The 15,137-nt window shown below is 42.6% G+C and overlaps 1 pseudogene; it reads left to right on the top strand.

The window, feature by feature from the left end:
• The first annotated feature begins 830 nt into the window (after positions 1-830).
• Positions 831-15,137, top strand: part of LOC111975085 (rhombotin-1-like) — a 31,048-nt pseudogene continuing 16,741 nt past the window's right edge.

Here is a 15,137-nt window from a genome sequence, read left to right as displayed (position 1 = left end):
AGAAGGTACTGTAGGCATCCCAAAATTAGATCAGATACTGCAGGTGGTCAAGCTATAATGGGTATAGAATTTCCCATCAGTAATGAATTACATTGTAATAAAACAAAGAGTAAAGGCAGATTGAGCATAAACCGCAGGCAGMTAAAGCCTGCTGACAATTCAGTATTGTTTTAGCATACTCCACTCTAAATGGATAATCTTGGTTGGATCGCCCCCTTAATTGGTTACCAGTGTCCGCAATGCAAGTGAAAGTACTGCTATTTYAGGTTCCACCATTAAGCAGTAGCAACACTTTCTTTTTGGCAATAACAGCCAACAATTAAATTAGCAGATTCGAACCTGAACCTCCTATCTACCCACTAATCAAAACGCAGCCCATCTGTTGTGCTGTCTCTTATAAAATGACTGTTTATCTATGTATGATAAGTGGGTCTGGACCACACACTAATCACGCCGTTATATTCCCAGAAATATCCAGATAAATACAATAAGATATGCGTTTTCTATTCTATCCTGAAAATAATGGAGAGGGGAAGCAATAAATAATATGCACGTGTAGTGCGCAATATTAAAAATCTTGCATAGTAAAACTGTATGTTTGTCTCTGTCTCTCTCTTGCTCTTTCCTGTTCTCTCTCTGTCTCTCTCAAACACACTCACAAACACGCGCACGCAAGCACGGACATACACAGGCACACGCACGCTGGCGCCCTCACTCACACACGCACACACACTGACGCGTGCACACGCACTCACAGACAGACCACTCACACCCGAGCGCGCACATCACACACACCGGGACACACGCACGCACACTTTCCCTTAGCTGTGCTTTTGTGTTTTGTCAGAATTAATGAGAAAAGTTCCCTTGCCCTAGGGGTAATTAGTGTCCTTGGAGTTAAATAAGCTAATACTTAGACACCTCTGGCACAAGCAATTATGTTTGTGTATTGAATAATTGATTCAAAGAGGGGGGAAGGGCTGCTAATCAGATCTGAGCATAATGAATTGATTTAATTAACAGGGGAATCTGAGGGTCTCTGGGAACTGCGCGCACTTATTCCGTAGCAGGAGCGGGCGCAGCACATAAATTGGAGAGAAAGGCAGTGTGAGTATGCTTTTAGCAGTTGTCAGGTCTGGAATTGGATTTCTTGAATATAGTTACAGTTTCGGAGCAAATGAGAACGGGGAGAGAATTTCACAGCGCGGAGGGCTCTGTCGTCTAGTCTAAGCGTTTGATACGAGTACAGTTAGATTCAGTAGATTTTACTGCTTTCCATTCTTTGTTTGCGTATGGAATTTACGAAGACCAACCAACATTGTTTTACGGGTGTAAATTGCAGTTTAGTCCGGAGAGGCAATTTTCTGTGTTTAGCAAGAACAAACTGAGCGCGGGCACTTTCTTTCACGATACATTATATTATCAATTGCCTAGAATAACATTCAAACCCGCGTTCATGTTACAAAGGTTTCCGTTACTAACGCAGATACAAGCCAAGCGTTCGTGAATTTTCAGCTTGCTGAACACATAAGGACGATTCGGTCGCTGTTTCAAAGCTCATTTCTAAGAGAAGCCTTGCGCACACCGACTGGTGAAGCCTGCTGGAGCCGAGAACGGATCGTCTGGAGCCGGACTCCTCGTTCCTCAGAACGATGGTGTTGGACAAGGAAGAGAGTGAGTAACACCCCCGACGATGGGTAACGTTATTTCAGCTGGATGTCACATTGGAACAGTGTTTGTTTTTGTACTAGGTAGATAACCTAGCCTACCTCAGGATATAAGTTAACCCATATTCCCCGTATACGAAAGACACGTCTAGTAGACTTATTTGGATACCCGGTGATAATTATTAGCGTTTTTTTTGTCGTGAAGAACCTTGCTATTTTACTTCAATATCCATTTTAAGTTCTCAGCACTCACATAGATACACATACGCCTATTTTATTTCTCAAAGACTACATGTCTTCTGCAATTTGGAGCTTTATGTGATGACTGTTCACATGATGGGCATTGCAACCTTAGCAACACAACGCGGCTGTAAAACATGGTACCACTTTCCCTCTGCCTAAAGTGGTCCTCGCATCCTCTGAAGTTACCGAAGCAGCTCTTTGACATCAGCACAGGATGGGAGATGCAATTCGAGTGCTTTTAACTTGATTGCAAATTTTGGATAGCACCATGCAATAGGGATGGCAGTTTCCTTTCCTAATGCAATACCTGTCTATTTTGAAATAGGCTATGTAGGTTAATGAGCAAGTAATCCCATACATTTTTACTTTAGAGCAAACCTGTCTCTCTTGGCGTCCTATTTTGTGTGTAAGGTGATATTTAGTAGCATATTTCATACAATGCATACAAAAAGATAAAGCTAACCAAAAACCTCAAACTTGGAAGAAACTGTTGTGAAACTGGATCACTTAACTTCTGTTATCAGTTTGTGTAGAAGTGCTATCCAAAGTAGTTTTTTCTATCACTTGTGTAGCTGATCTATGGTGAGGTCTGTATTCTTAATAGGTAGGCTACTTAATACCTTCTCTCACAGCCTTCTAGGACCTAAAATAGGTTATTCTTGTCATATTTCAGAGAATACTGTCATCACACATTTGGTTTTAGCCAGAGGCTTTCCCCCAAAAAGTAATGGCTTGCAATTGTGAGCCATTATTTATGTTTGAAAATTGATATTTCATATCTCTTAGCCGAGCATCCTTTCACTTACCCATCTAAAAACCAATAAAGGGATTGCAGTAGAAACATAAATTGGTCTGTCTAGCTGAATCCATGTTGTGCTAATGTACCCAGATTAACTCAACTGTAAATTGTCTCCTTTAGATGTCTGTCTTACTAAAAGTTCCCTATATGATTCATGATTCAGATGCTTTTAACAGCTATTGGCTAAGCAATATGGTAAATGTATAAGGTGATGCAAATGGCATTAGTGGGAAAGGATGCACAGGAGCATGTAATGCAGTCAATACTACATTAACTACTGATGCCCAATTACAGAACCAGGGAGAGTGGCTTTTAGGAGCATTAGGACTTGCAGAAAAGCTGAGATCACCTGCTGCTCATTGCCTAAAAGCTTCACCCTTTGCTTGCTGGGGCCGACAAACTGCGCTGGCATTTTGGTGGGGATGGGGGGGGGTGCTTGGATCTGTGCTTTCCCATAGCTAGAGCAGGCTGTTAGTGATCCATTGGCTCAGCGACATTGCCTGCATTTTACAGTGTCCATACTAAAGCCATTTGGCCTACTGTGCATAAGAGGCAAGTGTGTGTGTGTGTGTGTGTGTGTGCAGTTCAGCATACTTCTTAAATTCTGCATATATTAGCCTACAGTAATGTGATAAGACCACCATGCAGCTTTTAAGATCTTGTTTTTTGCCTTGAATCACATAAATTGGAGACTTATTCTCATGAGGGCATTTTTTCTTAGGGAAAAAAGAACACAGATGTTGAGTCTGACAGCCTAAGTTTTATTGAAACACTTTGGCTTTAACAGTGCTGAACTTGTGAATATGTGTGAAGTCTCTAGGAGGTCTGATGCCSCACAACGATCTAGGGAAATAACCAGACAGCTCTCTCTCTTCTAGAGAAAAGCTAATCTTGTTTCCAACTTTTCAAATCTCTTTTGAGAAAGTAGGATACAAATCAATTCCCTCTCCACCTATTTTTAAACACTCACACATTTTACATTCATGTTTTGACCTACTACAAGGCTCAACTTCACATTGACTTCCAGCTCCAGTGTAATAACTGGTTACTTGGAGTTGTAATGGAATTGATTGGATTAAAGGTCTTTACCATTTCCCCATGTATGAGCTGTGTGTGTTGGCATTAAATGTGAAAACAGTGATGGTGGACTGGAACCACCTGCTCGTATCACTAACATGTAGTGCTATACCAAGTGGGTCATGAATATCAACTAGGCTTTCTGTCCACCTCAGACATACTATTCCTAGCTAACTATACCCCCCCTCCCCATAAAACTATATTGACAGATTAACCCAGTCTGAAAATATAGTACATCTGGTATTCTGAAGATGTGCAGTGTGGAAGCACCACATCCTGAAATGACTTAATATGGATGTCTCTAGAAATGAATGGCACCACCTTCCCCAAATATTCCAGGTGAACATTTTATTTTTGCCCTCTAATATAAAGTTTCCAATTGACTTCTAATTCTAGTGGAAAAGAGCAATTCAGCCATTTATTTCCTTCAAGGTATTAGGAACTKTCAGCTGCAGCAGAAATAATTGGGTCCTCATTGTCGACATGTCTTTGGCTGATCATTCGCACCACTGGGCTTTCTAAGAACCTGGGCTGAAGAGAACCTCCAATCCTAAAACCTGATGATAAATTCTTGGTTACCTTTGCACTTTAATTTACGACCCTGTCCAATGAAATGTGTACATTCATAAAGCAATGTTTTTCAAATGAATACAGAGACGTGATCTGTCGGCTACTGTAATAAAACTTGGGCTTCAGGCTCCGATTTTTATTTTGAAATAATAAGAATTGCTTCATTCTTTACCGGAGTTACCATGGTAATTCTGTCTTGTAGCTATGTCATATTGATTTAGAAAGTGGACAGTTATTTTCTGTTATTCCCTTTCTGCGGTTTGATTTCTAATTTCCAGTTGGAGATTACTTTCATACATTTCTTAAGTCGTTTCACTTTTTCTCCGCAGGAATGTAATTTTCTCTCTTGTATTTGCTATTTCTTCAGCTTATTGGCTTGTTCTTACTCTAAATTATACTTGCCAATTTCAAATATTGAAATTGCATTGGTATCCTTTGCCCTGGGCTCTGAACAATGTTACAAGTTATTTCAACATTTCATATTGTGTGGTCACATCTAGTTATTAAGATGGTTTATCATGCCACCTGCTTCCTTATTGGAACACATCTCTTCTCTTTCACTTGAATACCTTCCCAGTCCAGTGGGGATATCACTGACGTATCAGTGGACAACTGTCTGATAAACCTTGCTTGGTCAAATATGTCTTGCCATTCTACTATTGTAAACCTGAATGATTCGTTATTATCACTAATGGAAGACATGTTTTGCAATGTCTCATATGGACAAACAGGCCATGTACAATTTACAAAGGGATATAATATCATTCACACAACAGTTATAACTCAATTACAATGTATGAACTCCAATGTGACGTAGGCATGGAAAACATACCACACATTCACACCTCTCACTCACTACTTGTGCCCTCTACGCTCTATGCATACACTCCTATACTGCCATAACTGTTCTCTCTATCTGTTCAATATGCAACATGACACTTCAACAAATATATTCACATCCAACATGCTGAATTTGATGTCAGTAAATTCATTTCACAATTTTAAACAGTGAGTGCTTGATTCAGCGTTTTTTATCTACTATGATCTTGCATACACACAGTTCTCACCAGACCCAATGATGTCTCCCACCRCAAACCAGATCCCTATCAGAATTGAGTGTTTCACATCAGTGACTGTAGAAGATGCATATAATTTCCCATAATTTCAGTGGAGCTCAAAGGCCTGAATGGGAACTGAAAGACACATGTAAGCAAGATACTAGTGTACCCACCTTCCTCTGGTGCAAATGGCTGCTCTCATCAGAGAGGCACACTAACTCAATGATGCACTCCTGAGCTCTTCGKGCATCCTTTTATCATATCCAGAGGCCACATGCTCTCACGTTATATTACAATTTCTCACAACTAAGATCCATTTTCCCTATGCATCATGGGAGAAAGACTGACAAAGACTGTTTCCGTTGTCATTAGAAATTCTTCTCAACCTGCACTTTGCAACATCCACCTCTGTTTTATTCAAAATAGTGCGTGGTGGAGGGGGGTGCACAATGATGTCGGTGAACACGGAATTCTCTAAAGCTCCAAGGATGCCTAATCCATCACTCCAACGTTACACAGAAAACCTTTTTAGATGAATGATTATTTTAGACCAACTTTTATGACATCTCAAAACAACCTTATTTCTCACCTTGAGTCTTGAGATGAATGCAGACATGCTCAGCATTCAGACATAGCCCTTCTAGTAATTTAATAGGATCTCGATGTCATAAACCCCCAAAGTTCCAAAACAAGGTGAAAATGGCAGCCATATTGATCTGGGAGAAATCCAAACCAGTCTAATTGGAAAGAATGCCAGTAGACGCATAATCCAGATTTTACTTATGCAGGAAAATTAAAGTAAGCTGTGATGTATCAGAAGTTGTGTAATGGAATTATTGTCATAATTACGAAGTTTATATTGGTTTTAATACACATTTCTGTATAAATAACATCTAAAATACAGTGTACAAAACATTAGGAACACCTTCCTAGTATTGCATTGCATGTCCTTTTGCCCTCAGAACAGCCTCAGTTTGTCAGGGCATGGACTCTACAAGGTGTGAAAGCATTCCACTAGGATGCTGGCCTATGACTCAATGCTTCCCACAGCTGTGTCAAGTTGGCTGGATATCCTCTGGGTGGTGGATATTCTTGATACACACAGGAAACTGTTGAGCGGTTAAGAAAAACCGGCAGCGTTGCAGTTCTTGACACTTAAACTGGTGCGCCTGGCACCTACCAAAGGCACTTAAATCTTTTCTTGCCCTGTCACCCCTGAATGGCACACATGAACAATCCATGTCTCAATTGTCTTAAAAATCCTTCTTTAATCTGTCTCCTCCCCTTCATCTACACTGATTTGAAGTGGATTTAACAAGTGACATCAATAAGGGATCATAACTTTCACCTGGATTCACCTTGTCAGTCTTTCAAAATCAAATCAAATTTTATTTGTCACATACACATGGTTAGCAGATGTTAATGCGAGTGTAGCGAAATGCTTGTGCTTCTAGTTCCGAAAATGCAGCGATAGATTACTCGTTGGTTAACTCAACAATTCCACAACTACTACCTTATACACACAAGTGTAAAGGGATAAAGAATATGTACATAAAGATATATGAATGAGTGATGGTACAGAACGGCATAGACAAGATGCAGTAGATGGTATCGAGTACAGTATATACATATGAGATGAGTAATGTAGGGTATATACATATGAGATGAGTAATGTAGGGTATGTAAACATAAAAGTGCATAGTTTAAAGTGGCTAGTGATACATGTATTACATAAAGATGGCAAGATGCAGTAGATTATATAGAGTACAGTATATACATTATATTAAGTGGCATTGTTTAAAGTGGCTAGTGATCATTTTTTTATCAATTTCCATTATTATAGTGAGCTGGAGTTGAGTCGGTATGTTGGCAGCAGCCACTCAATGTTAGTGGTGGCTGTTTAACAGTCTGATGGCCTTCATGGAAAAAGCATGTGTTCCAAATGTTTTGCACACAAGTGTAAATGTAAACAGACCATAAATGTCTCTTTTTAGTTTTCTTGGATAGCTGTGAAGGTTATTATATGATACAACATCAGTACTTGTTGCATTTACATCTTGTCTAAGTCCCATCATCAACTGATTTCAACCAGTGTATGGCTGTGGATGGACTGCATTGTTTGAATGGAATGTTGGCATAATGGCAGTTAATTTGAGAAATGTAAAGGAATCATTCCTCTAAAACTGGCTGGCTTGCTAGCTAACAAACATACAGTGCAGATAAATTCTTCAAATTCATTATTTTACACCATCTTATCACAGCGCTGGCAAACCATGGTTGACCAATTCCCTTACCAAAATGTTTGACCTTTATCCCATTCTTACTACATTTGCACACACTGTATGTAGACTTTTCTATTGTGTTATTGACTGTACGTTTGTTTATCCCATGTGTAACTCTGTATTGTTTGTGTCGCTTTGCTCTATCTTAGCCAGGTTGCAGTTGTAAATGAGAACTTGTTCTCAACTGGCCTACCTGGTTAAATAAAGGTGAAATAAAAAATCATAATGTTACTGTCGATTCTAGGATTGTAAATCCTAATTCTAAGACAGAGGTAATGCAGACACGCTCAGTGTTCAGACAGAGGTAATGCCCCAGTCATACATGCTTACTGACCTTTGATTCATACACAAGTAGTGTTATTCTGCTTCACATTGTGGTCTTTTGAAATCTCTGTGATGGTGTCTCAAGTAGCCCTGCAGCAGGAGCCTAATAGTACATACTGTGTATGCTCTACTGAGAGGCTATACAGTTCCATATTGATGATTTTACAGTTGGTGGTTTTAATTGACTTTCTCTGGTCTTAAAAGTATATACTATTCTCCTGACTCGTCTGGTTATAGCAGGAATCACTCACTCACTGCTAGGCTGAGCTGCCTTGTCTGAGGTGGACTGCTCTTGCACAGATACACACGGTCATTGAGACGCATACATACTTCATTACGAAAACACACATCTCTCTGCCATGCTAAAGCCGGTTGTTACACTCTTCTCCATGACATTACAGCTCTTCTCACATGTATTTATTGACCTATTTGCCTCGTCTCCCTTCCCATCCTCTCTCTGGTTTCACTTGGTCATTCTGCAGTGTTCATTTCAGGCACTATTTAACTTTGAAAAGACAGCGCCGATATGATCTTGTTTTTTACGTTTAAATTTGGCTCTAAAAGAGTTTGATCGTGAAGCTTGTGATATGTTACCAGTACATTGGTTTTGTGTGTTACATTTACTGGTAAATGATGTCTTGTCACTGCAACAACCACTCTCTCTCCTTGGACTTTACAGTAACAGGTTGTTAGTTCACAATGCAGTGAAAAAGGTCCAAAATAGGATTTGAAAGATATATAGACATACAAAAGGAATGCTGTTTGGTTGAATGTTTAAATGAGCTAGTGATTGCTGTAAAGAATAATTCATGTGGGAATTGAATACTGCGGCATAATTGTACCAGTCTGTTTGTGCATGCACGTTTCCATTTGGAAACAACTTGATCTGCCGTTATGCCTATTAACTGCAAGACCTTGTATAATCCCTCCTGAAATAGTCCCATGATACGTATTGGTTCATGTTGTTTACTTGGCGTGTGTGTTGCTCAGTAGGGGTGGAGGCCTTTGGCGGCTTTCATTAACTCAACTGTATTTCTCTCTTCCAGGGAGATCTCAGTTTTCTTAGGAAGCTGCTAGGGATTATTGAACCCTGGGTTGTGTGTGTGTGGCGACTCAATTATGGCTCAGGTACTGCTTCTCAGTTGAGGATGTGAGTTCAATTTGCCATTCTGATGAGGGAGGTGCTTTAATGTTTTGGGACATTTTAGCTTCTGAAAACGGTAACCCTTCAGACGTGCTCCTTTAAAGGTGTTGCTGTACTGATACCATTTTCATAATGAAAGATGCTCAGCACTTTTGGCTGCCTCACATTTGAGGTAAATTCTGAAGGATAAGGAGGAGGCATGCAGTGAGTAGAGGACAGGCTAAAGAACAACCACTTCCAACAGAAGTACTTAAGATCTTAAAGACAGATATCCTTTTATTTTCTGTTCAGGCAACTAAAGCTTTTTCACTTTCAAGTACTCTCAAATAAAGTCTGATATTAATCATTTTAAATGTAAAGCCTGTAAGTGACTATTGTTGGCCAAAACAATATGTCACAAATGTATTCAAGTCAAGCACTTCAGAGACATAAACTCTACAGTACACAAGTCTACATAGAAATGGAGGGCAATGCTACTTAAAACATAACAGAGACAAATAGCAAACAGCATAGAGTGCTTGCTGAGAACCAACAATCTCCGATTGGTTGACCTTCAATAAATCAAATGTTGAATAACTAATTAAAGGCTGTGATTGCAGGTTTATTTTCCCCTCCTGAAAGCGGGGAGATTGGGCAGCGGGTATTGAAGTTGAGGATTTAATCATTGCTGACAATGAGTTTGCCTACACAACCACAGTTTGATCCATTAGACGCGAGTGGCAGCTGAGATCCATGCACACTTACTATTGTGGTCGGTTTTAATTGAAATTGGTAACTGAGTGTGGAACATAATAACCCCCTGCGTCTATTCCCGTACACACATACACGGATACACACATATGCACAGACATAACGGATGCACACAAGCATGCTCGCGTACACACCCATCCTCTCTTGCAGGCAAGGTTTTTCTGTCCCCGTAACACCAACACCACGCACTTCCGGCGCCGAAAAGAGATGGCCGCCTCGCTTCGTGTTCCTTGGAAAATATGCAGTATTTTGTTTTTTTACGTGTTATTTCTTACATCGGTACCCCGGGTAATCTTAGGTTTCATTACATACAGTCGGGAGGAACTACTGAATATACGATTAACGTCAACTCATCATCGTTCCTACCAGGAATATGACTTTCCCAAACGGATCCATGTTTTGCCTTCCACCCAATACAAGGATCGATCCCAGCCGGCGACCCTGTGCGACGCCGAAAAAGGGGAAAACGAGGCGGTCTCGTTCAGGCTTCGGAAACGGGCACATCGCGCTCCACTCCCTAGCATACTACCGCCAATGTCCAGTCTCTTGACAATAAGGTTGATGAAATCCGAGCACGGGTAGCATTCCAGAGACATCAGATTGCAACGTGCTCTGCTTCACGGAAACATGGCTAACTCAAGGGACGCTAACGGAGTCGGTGCAGCCAGCTGGTTTCTTCATGCATCGCGCCGACAGAAACAAACATCTTTCCGGTAAGAAGAGGGCGGGGTATGCCTTATGAGAAGTGGTGTGATCATCATAACAACACACAAGAACTCAAGTCGTTCTGTTCACCTGATCTAGAACTCCTCACAATCAAATGTCGACCGCATTATCTACCAAGGGAATTCTCGTCAATCATAATCACAGCCGTATACATTCCCCCCCAAGCAGACACATCGATGGCCCTGAACGAACTTTATCTGACTCTTTGTAAACTGGAACCACACACCCTGAGGCTGCATTCATCGTAGCTGGGATTTTAACAACGAATCTAAAAACAAAACTCCCTAAATTCTATCAGCATATCGATTGTGCTACCAGGGCTGGAAAAACACTAGACCATTGTTTACTAATTTCCGCGACGCTTATAAGGCCCTCCCCGCCCCCCTTTCGGAAAAGCTGACACAACTCCATTTTGTTGATTCCAGCATACAAACAGAAACTCAAACAACAAGCTCCCGCGCTCAGGTCTGTTCAACGCTGGTCCGACCAATCTGAATCCACGCTTCAAGACTTGCTTCGATCACGCGGATTGGAATATGTTCCGCATCGCGTCCAACAACAATATTGACGAATATGCTGATTCGGTGAGCGAGTTCATTAGGAAGTGCATTGACGATGTCGTACCCACAGCAACGATAAAACATTCCCAAACCAGAAACCGTGGATTGACGGCAGCATTCGCGTGAAACTGAAAGCGCGAACCACTGCTTTTAACCAGGCAAGGTGACCGGAAGCATGACCGAATACAAACAGTGTAGCTATTCTCTCCGCAAGGCAATCAAACAGGCTAAGTCTCCGTACAGAGACAAAATCGAGTCGCAATTCAACAGCTCAGACACAAGAGTATGTGGCAGGGTCTACAGTCAATCACGGATACAAAAAGAAAACCAGCCCCGTCGAGGACCAGGATGTCTTGCTCCCAGACAGGCTAAACAACTTTTTGCCCGCTTTGAGGACAATACAGTGCCACGACACGGCCCCCTACCAAAACCTGGGGCTCTCCTTCACTGCAGCCGAGGTGAGAAAACATTTAAACGTGTTAACCCTCGCAAGCTGCAGGCCCAGACGGCATTCCCAGCCGCGTCCTCAGAGCATGCGCAGACCAGCTGGCTGGTGTGTTTACGGACATATTCAATCAATCCTTATCCCAGTCTGCTGTTCCCACATCTTCAAGAGGGCCACCATTGTTCCTGTTCCCAGGAAGCTAAGGTAACTGAGCTAAACGACTACCGCCCCGTAGCACTCACTTCCGTCATCATGAAGTGCTTTGAGAGACTAGTCAAGGACCATATCACCTCCACCCTACCGGACACCCTAGACCCACTCTATTGCTTACCGAACCATAGGTCCACAGACGACGCAATCGCAACCACACTGCACACTGCCCTAACCCATCTGGACAAGAGGAATACCCATGTGAGAATGCTGTTCATCGATTACAGCTCAGCATTTAACACCATATGTACCCTCCAAACTCGTCATCAAGTCGAGACCCTGGTCTCGACCCCGCCCTGTGCAAATGGGTCCTGGACTCCTGACGGGCCGCCCCCAGGTGGTGAGGGTAGGTAACAACATCTCCACCCCGCTGATCCTCAACACTGGGCCCCACAAGGGTGCGTTCTGAGCCCTCTCCTGTACTCCCTGTTCACCCACGACTGCGTGGCCATGCACGCCTCCAACTCAATCATCAAGTTTGCGGATGACACACAGTGGTAGGCTTGATTACAACAAACGACGAGACGGCCTACAGGGAGGAGGTGAGGCCCTCGGAGTGTGGTGTCAGGAAAATAACCTCACAACGTCAACAAAACAAAGGAGAGATTGTGGACTTCAGGAAACAGCAGAGGGAGCACCCCCCTATCCACATCGACGGGTCAGTAGTGAAAGTGGAAAGTTTTAAGTTCCTCGGTGTACACATCACGGACAAACTGAATTGGTCCACCCACACAGACAGCGTTGTGAAGAAGGCGCAGCAGCGCCTCTTCAACCTCAGGAGGCTGAAGAAATTCGGCTTGTCACCAAAAGCACTCACAAACTTCTACAGATGCACAATCGAGAGCATCCTGTCGGGCTGTATCACCGCCTGGTACGGCAACTGCTCCGCCCACAACCGTAAGGCTCTCCAGAGGGTATGGAGGTCTGCAGAACGCATCACCAGGGGCAAACTACCTGCCCTCCAGGACACCTACACCACCCGATGTCACAGGAAGGCCATAAAGATCATCAAGGACAACAACCACCCAAGCCACTGCCTGTTCACCCCGCTATCATCCAGAAGGCGAGGTCAGTACAGGTGCATCAAAGCAGGGACCGAGAGACTGAAAAACAGCTTCTATCTCAAGGCCATCAGACTGTTAAACAGCCACCACTAAACATTTAGCGGCCGCTGCCAACATACTGACTCAACTCCAGCCCTTTAAAAATGGAATTTATGGAAATTATGTAAAAATGTACCACTAGCCACTTTAAGCAATGCCACTTAATACAATGTTTACATACCCTACATTACCCATCTCATATGTATATACTGTACTCTATATCATCTACTGCATCTTGCCATCTTTATGCAATACATGTACCACTAGCCACTTTAACTATGCCACTTTATGTTACATACCTACAGTACTCATCTCATACGTATATACCTGTAATCTATACCATCTACTGCATTCCATGCCGTTCTGTACCACCACTCATTCATATATCTTTGTGTACATATTCTTTATCCCTTTACACTTGTGGTGTGTGTAAGGTAGTAGGTGGAATTGTTAGGTTAGATACTGTTGGTTATTACTGCATTGTCGGAACTGAAGCACAAGCATTTCGCTACACTCGCATTAACATCTGCTAACCATGTGTATGTGACTAATAAAATTTTGACTTTGAATGTGATTTGATTTACAGATTTCCCCTGGACTAGACAACCCAATAATGGAGGTAGCCATTTAATTTAACTCAAGAGGTTGTGCTAAGTTTTAAAAATGGCATGGCATTGAAGAATAAGACCAGAATGGCAGGTGTAACACATCTAAGACGTCGACTGTGATGAAACAACATTGCTATTTATGAAAAACATCTGGAGAAACTAATATCAATAACTCCTACAGCATCCTAGCCTGCAAACACACCACCGCAGTAGGTCAAGGGCCCTGCCATCAATGCAAACCCTATCTATCAGTGTGTGGACTGTCAATGCGACCACCCTGGCTTGGTTCCCCTTACAATCCCGGGGCCTTTGAGGCACTACACTCCTGCCGTACATCTAACCTGGCGCATTATTGACCCCATAAGGAGACAGAGCCATGTTTGAGGAGAGAGTGCTGCCTAAATGACGTTGGAGGCCTGTTCCCCCAAACAACTGCCCCCTGTGGCGTATTCTCATTATTCAACATTAAACGCCCCACATGGCTCACCACAGTGTGTTTTTCCCCCCCCCCTCAGTTTTCGACTCACCGCGGACCCTGAATGGCACACCTGTCTCCTGGCATATCCTTTGAAATAATAAGTGTGCTGTAATTGCAGGGGAGTGGGGATTTCATACATCACTTCCTGACCTTGGGAGTGACACAAACTTTAGAGGCTACGTTTATGCCTCCTGAATGCATTTTTAATGTGGGCTAAAATGTGTTTGGGCATTATTCCGTGCCGGATGGCGGAAAGCATCTGTGACAGTGCTAATGGTTACATTTTGCCAGGAATCATGAAGTGGCAGATACGATTGTCCCCTTTATCAAACTCTGAAAAGATCTGGTTGGAGAATAGATGGATTTATCGCCTTATTCAAATGCTAATGCAATCGGTGAAAAAATGAATTGAATTCACATATGAAGATGCATTCATCATCCGGGTTATTGACAGCTTCGCTGGCAGTCACCCTAATGGGACTGTGCTGAGGGAGATGGCTCAGAGCTAGCCTGAAAGAGGCTCAGTTAACAGACATTGAGTTAGCAGATTCAGAGAACTAGCCTAACAGAGGGTGAGTTAGCATGCTAAAAGAGGTTGATTTAGCAGCAGGCTAATAGGGGAAAGGGGGATACCGAGTCAGTTGCACAACTGAATGCATTCAAACAAAATGTGTCTTCCGCATTTAACCTCTCTGAATTAGAGAGGTGTGAGCGGGCTGCCTTAATCAACAGCCATGTCATCAGCGCCCGGGGATCAGTTGTTGGTGGTTAACTGCCTTGCTCAAGGGCAGAACGATAGATTTTTCCACCTTGCCGGCTTGGGGATTCAAACCAGCGACCTTTCAGTTACTGGTCCAACATTCTTAACCACTAGGCTACCTGCCACCTTTTTAAGAGGTTGCCTATCAAGGTAGCTTCTAGAGGTTGAGTTAGCAGCAGGCTCAGAGAGCTAGCCTAACTGAGCACTAAAAACAAACTGACACTGCAGGCCCTCAACAGAACCGGCCTATTAACAGTTGATTGGCTGGATACAAGGTCAGACACCTCCCCCTCCTCACTCTCCAAGCCTCAGATTGTTCCCCTGATCTTTCTT

This window comes from Salvelinus sp. IW2-2015, linkage group LG15, assembly GCF_002910315.2.
Source record: "Salvelinus sp. IW2-2015 linkage group LG15, ASM291031v2, whole genome shotgun sequence".
NCBI classification, from domain to species: Eukaryota; Metazoa; Chordata; class Actinopteri; order Salmoniformes; family Salmonidae; genus Salvelinus; species Salvelinus sp. IW2-2015.
This window is presented reverse-complemented; position numbering and strand designations above follow the sequence as displayed.